The sequence below is a fragment of the Eurosta solidaginis genome, chromosome 5, assembly GCF_040869045.1.
Source record: "Eurosta solidaginis isolate ZX-2024a chromosome 5, ASM4086904v1, whole genome shotgun sequence".
NCBI lineage: Eukaryota > Metazoa > Arthropoda > Insecta > Diptera > Tephritidae > Eurosta > Eurosta solidaginis.
Window position 1 is genome coordinate 42750640 of NC_090323.1, and position 6221 is coordinate 42756860.

General features: G+C 37.4%; 1 protein-coding gene across 1 annotated transcript in view; it reads left to right on the forward strand.

Annotated features, from left to right (window-relative positions):
* The window catches only part of Pex1 (peroxin 1), a 73953-nt gene that overhangs the window by 32075 nt on the left and 35657 nt on the right, over positions 1-6221 (forward strand). The gene's annotated exons all lie outside the window — the stretch shown is intronic.

The window sequence follows — 6221 nt, forward strand, 5'->3', positions numbered from 1 at the left end:
ATAGCATGCGACAATATCGCGAGCTTGCGGCAAGGAAAGATCGCGCGGATGGAGGTGCAAACTCCCACGATACAAAAATTCAAAGTATGAATATCATGCGTGATGAAGTCGGAGGATACACTGCGACTTCTGCAAAGTCAGAACCCGAATATACCGACATAGGATTAGAAGCTACTTAATGTACATACCTCTGGTATTTGAAGATTAGAGCGTACTTGAATTATGTAGTTCACACTTCACCCAATTGTTAAATGGCGAAGAATGAAATGATGAACCCGATACTTTTAACAAAAGCTATGAAATCTACGTTAGCTAACCGGTTATGATGAAGTGAAAATAACGATATCTTTCCTCAAAGACAACAAAACATCGGTAAATAACCGATTACCCATCGATCTATTCAAGCATGTCGAAGAAAGGTTGGTGGTTTTTTTGTAATACCGATAAAATATTCCGCGAAGGTTTTATGGAGTGCGTTCGATCGGCCATGCTCTTGCCGGATATATATCCGTAAAGCCCGGACGTTGACGCTTATGTTACCAGCCCGACTATCACGTCAACGATTTCATGTATCCACGTTGAACATGCTTCTATGTCATCCTTCCCTCCACTTCTTCTTTCCGCAAGCAACTTGCCGTAATAAGAGCCTCGTCTGCTAAATATGAGTACGTATACATTCACATTAAGGATATCGTATCGTGTAGGTGAGATTGACAATTGTGTTGGAGTAGCTACAGCTAAAAAGATAGTATTGTGCTGAACAACCCCTTGAACTGTTTAAATTATATGGATTGAAACCCTGCCAATTGAAATTTATATATTCTCTATTCGGAAAGGCATGCTTGGCCCAGACCCATTTTAAATCAGCATCCTCAATATGTCATATTATGAATAAGTTGTTTGGATATTATGGGTGGGTCTTCTGACTTTAAAAATCTATAATCAGCGACATCTTTAAAGCATCTAAAAATCATGCCTTATAAGTTATTATAATATTCGTCTTTTTATAAGAAGCACGAACGAGGGCAACATCAGATGATGGTGGCTGATCTACTGATGTCACGTCTTTCACCTCAAACTACCAGTATCCTAAAGAAAGTGAGTGGTCAAATCAATTTGCTCGTATGATATTCGAGCTGACCCATGAAGGTGCTAGCGCCATAAAATGCTGAGGTAATATACGGGAAACAACTGCCACACTAAACTAAAGTGGGTTTGATTTAAGCCAGGAAGCAACTATTCAGTTAAAAACGGTGTGATTTGAAGTAATTTTTTATTATTCCCTCCGAAACGAATCAAACTTACGTCTAACGACCAATCTACCGCTTGACTTGACGCAGACTTGGCGATTTCTGTTAAAACAGCACAATATATTTTATTCCTGGTTTAACGTCCTCTGTAAATACAACGACTGAGTTCAAATTTTGCTCGGCACCGTCTAGTCGGTACACCCGAGCTCACTGCTACATCCATCCTATTGTTTCATACCAGATTTATTCACTCGTGCCAAGTTGATTCTATTTAAATGCACAGCACTGTATGTATGCACACACAAATGTAAAAATAACGTTTTGTAGTTACGAACGAACTCACCTGCATAGTTATGTAGGGTCGATCGCGTAAAAACAAAGTATGTGGGAAATGGTGAAAAAACAATAAAAAAGGAAAGCGTAATATGCATATTACAATGTCGCTGAGAATTACAGCGTATCATTGTGGAGTAAGTATTGTAGAAGCATAATGTAACCAAATATAAATGCAATAGTTGTCTATAAGTTGATACACCCAGGGGTCAAACCGCTTCAACACTAGAATGAAACTCCCTTCATACAACTTTACTTATCTTGAGGGTGAAGAATTAGTAGGTAGGTAGGAATAACTGCCGCCAATCAGTGGCACACTTACGTCCATTACGTCATTGTGGTATCAAAAAAATCAGTTTATTCCGCTTGTAAGCCGAATTCGGTCCCCCAATTTGAATCTTCTTAACTCTATTTTTAACAAGCAGCATCCGGCGTGGTTGACTGCTACAACAGCTCGTGAATGAAAAATATTATACGAAAACTGAATATGAATCAAAAGCCGCCATGGGAATTCTGCCTCACTATACCCATTCCGTTCCTTCTATAAATTTAAGAAACTCCTAACATAGTAGATGCTCCACTTTTCCTCTGCTTTTTGGAGCTGCGAGACGAGATATCCGCTGTGAGACAAGATATCGCTCAATCTTCAAAACCGTTACAGATGTTTTTTGTTGTACGATGGTCGCATGCTCGTTGGACCTCTACAGGACTGCAAGGATCTTCTTCGCTCCTAGAACGTCAAGAGCCGATCCTCACCGTGCTAGCTCATCAGCCATCTCGTTGCCCTGTATGTTCGCTGCAGCCAATCGCACTACACCTTCTCCAATTTAAGTTGCAATTGAAGTTGAGAACTTCAATTTGTAGTTCAGAAAACTACGATTGAAGGTCACAAAATTATAATTGTAGTTCAATGGAAAATTCTGAACTTGATTTATAATTTTCTGAACTACAAATAGAATTACCGAACTTCAATTGTAATTTTCTGAACTTCAATTGAAAATTCTGAACTTTAATTTTAATTTCTGAGCTTCAAATAGAAATTCTGAGCTTCAATTGAAATTTCTGAACTTGAATTCTAATTTTCTGAACTTGACTTTTAATTTTCTGAACTACAAATAGAATTTCTGAACTGTAATTGAAATTTCTGAACTTCAATTGTAATTTTCTGAACTTCAATTGAAAATTTTGAACTTTAATTGTAATTTTCTGCACTTCAAATAGAAATTCTGAGCTTCAATTGAACCGTTCTGTGCTTCAATTGCAATTTTCCCAACTTCAATTGAAAATTCTGAACTTCATTTGTAACTTTCTAAGCTAAAACTGAATAAGGTGTACCTCCTAACTATTACACAAAGAGTCAGTACTACTTCTACTCTGGCCCCCTCCAAATGCTTTCAACTGACACTTTTAACATTGTTATATCCTACAAAATGGCAATTACTGCACTATGGGGACCTTTTTAAGTCGTTCTGAACTGATCCAGTTGTAGGTGGATCTGAGATAGTCGCAGCCCTTGATTGATTAATGTAAATGCATTTAACTTAGACTCGAGCATTGTTGGTACAAGTAAAGCTGCCAACTGTCCCGCTCTGCATGCGATTAGCACCATACAGGTGTCATTAAACCTCATTTTCTCTGCAGGGTTACGCTGCCTCGACACCCAAATCAGGCGAAGCTATGTCGACTCGCTAAATTCATAACCCACTCTTAACACTGACCAACCATACTTGATGGTATCGTCGCTACCATGTTTTCGGTACTGCCAGTAATTGCTTACATGGCTCATTGATAGGGAAAATTTCGAATTGATGTAAGTTGGCTGAGTCGATAGGGCGCATGAGTATGAACGTGGCGGAAGTGTTGCAAAGGCTCTCACTCTCACTCCGCAAGCGGCACAACGCATGCATAAATCTGCTTGAACGTTTTTTTACTGAAAGCTCTTCTACTATGTAGTTTCACTCTGTTCCTTTGCATATGAGATGAAGTATATTTTGCTGAGATCCTGCAAGAATCGAAGAAGGTGCAGTAGCAGTTTTGAATATAGCGACAAAAAGCTAATGCCACTATACTCATGTCTGGTCAACACAAATTCGATCACTGCGTTTTGCAGAGCTTTCACGAGATTGTCTAGCGCTTCGGTATCAGCTTTATATGTGCAACTAGGCAGAGGGATATTTAAAGCAATTGTAAAGCAGTTAAGATGGTCATCCAGTTATGACCGCTATATTAGGTCTAATTTGGTCTTCATATCATAACGGAACCCAAACTAATTTTGACGCAGAATATCTCTAGAATGTTGTCACAGCGTTCTCACTGGACATCGCGTACTTCATAGGCGCACACGCCACTAGGATGGGCACTAGAGCTTACGGTAAAGATCTGCTATGTCAAAGTGCGGCACTAAGCAGAGGCTGCTTAGTCACTCTCGGTCAATCGTTTCTAAATTACCTTATGGAGGCATCAAAACGGGAAAGAAAGCGGCTGCTGAATATATTGATTCCACAAATTGGTTCCATCTACATATGTAGTACTTCAACTGGCTCATTACGTCTTGCCCACTTATGGCCTTATTGTGTCGTAATTTCTAGTTCGGTTCAGCCCTTTCGATTTGTTTGAAATGTGTCTCAGAAAAACGGAAATGAACTTTAGAAAAAGGCAATTTTTTTAAGTATGTATATGTATTTAAAGTATAAGGTATTTAAAAAACAGTTCAAATATATTTTAGAAAATCTCAAAAGTATTTTTCAGAAAGCTTCAAATGCATATAGGATATGTACAAATGTAATTCAGAAAAGCTCAAATATTTTTAGGAAAGCTCAAAAGTATTTCAGAAAGCTTCGAAAGCATTTAAAAAAAGCACAATGGATAAAAGTTCGAATATATTTCAGAAAAGCCCAAATATATTTAAGAGAAGCACAAAGCTTAAATGTGTTTCAGAAAAGCTCATACATATTCAAGAAAAATATTAGCGGTTTTCAAAAAGTTTAAATTGTATTTTAGAAAATCTCAAAAGTATTGAAAAAAGGCTCAAATGCAAATTATAAAAGCTCAAAAGTATTTCAAAAAGCTTCAGTATATTTCAAAAAACTGTGGGTTTTTTAGAAAACCAATTTGTCCGAAATACGAGGTGTGTTCAGAAAATAACGGGAATTTTTTAATTGTATCAAATTTTGCGTAAAGAATGAAATAAAGTGTGACAAAGTGTGCGAAATGTTAACAAAGGCCTACGGTGAGTCTGCAATGAGTAAAACAGTGGAGGCATTCTGGATCGCCAAGAACCGAAAAGGCTCGACAAGTGCGGTCGAACGTGAAGGTTATGCTCACATTATTCTTTGATTCAATGGAAATTAAAAACGCATGCTGAAAGAGCTGAATGCTATCCCAAAGATTGAGTTTGAGAAGAGTTTCGAGGATTGGAAGAAGCGCTGGCACAAATGCATAATATCTAATGGGGGCTCTTTTGAAGGCGACAATATTAATGTAGATGAATAAATAAATATCTTTTTCAAAAACGAAAAGTTCCCGTTATTTTCTGAACAAACCTCGTATATTTGGACTTTTCTGTGATTAGTTGCTAAGCTGGGTTAATTTGCATGGACGAAAGTTAACCCATATCACGCCATCGATTTTTCGATAGCTTTTGGGCTCAGGAAAAAAGTTCCACCAAGCATACCCAAAAAATAATTTTCGAACCTGCAAAATTTGAGTTTTTTGACTTTTTTTCTTTGACTTTAAGGTTTTTTTCATGACCTACTTAAAAAATTTTCATTTAAAAATTTTCATGTATACCCTATCCGACTCAAAATTGTCCGCTAAAAACTTTGGCGATAACTGTTTCTTAAAAAAAATTTTTTTTTGGGTTTTGAGGAGTGTTTTGGTGCAAAAATTTATTTTTTCGCCATTTTTTTAAGGGTTTCTTCAGAAACGTGCAAAAGTGTTGCCGATGAAAACGAATTTGTCTCATAGTTCCTATCCAACACAAAATTATGCGATAAAAACGTTGGCATTAACAGTTTTTAAAAAAAAATATTTTTGGTTTTTGGGACTTGTTTTGGTCGAAATCAATTTTTTTCATTTTCAAGGCTCCAAATTATTTTTTATGTATATGTTTCCGTTAGACCCACCAATAAGTATACATACCAAAATCATCAGGGGACGAGCTGAGTTGATTTAGCCATGTCCGTCTGTCCGTCCGTCCGTCAGTCTGTCCGTTTGTTTGAACGCAAACTAGTCCCTAAATTTTTGAGATATCTTGATGAATTTTGGTAAGCAGGCATATTTTGATGGGGTATTTGACATTTGTCGGAATCGACCGGATCGGACCACTATAGCATATACCTGCCATACAACCGATTGTTCAATAAGAGGGTTTTCGCCATTTCTGCCCCATTTCTGCCTCATTTCAACAGCTAGCAACATGAAATTTTACCACAAGCTTACGTATTGGGCATAGATGGTTGTCTGAAAAAATCGTCCAGATCGGACATATATTTTTTTTTTGTTCCAAGTGAATTCATGCGGTAAAGACGGTGGTAAGTGCAGTTTAAAAAAAAAAATGTATGTCCGATCTTGACGATTTTTTCAGACAACCATCTATGCCCAATACGTAAGCTTGTGGTAAAATTTGATCTTGCTAGC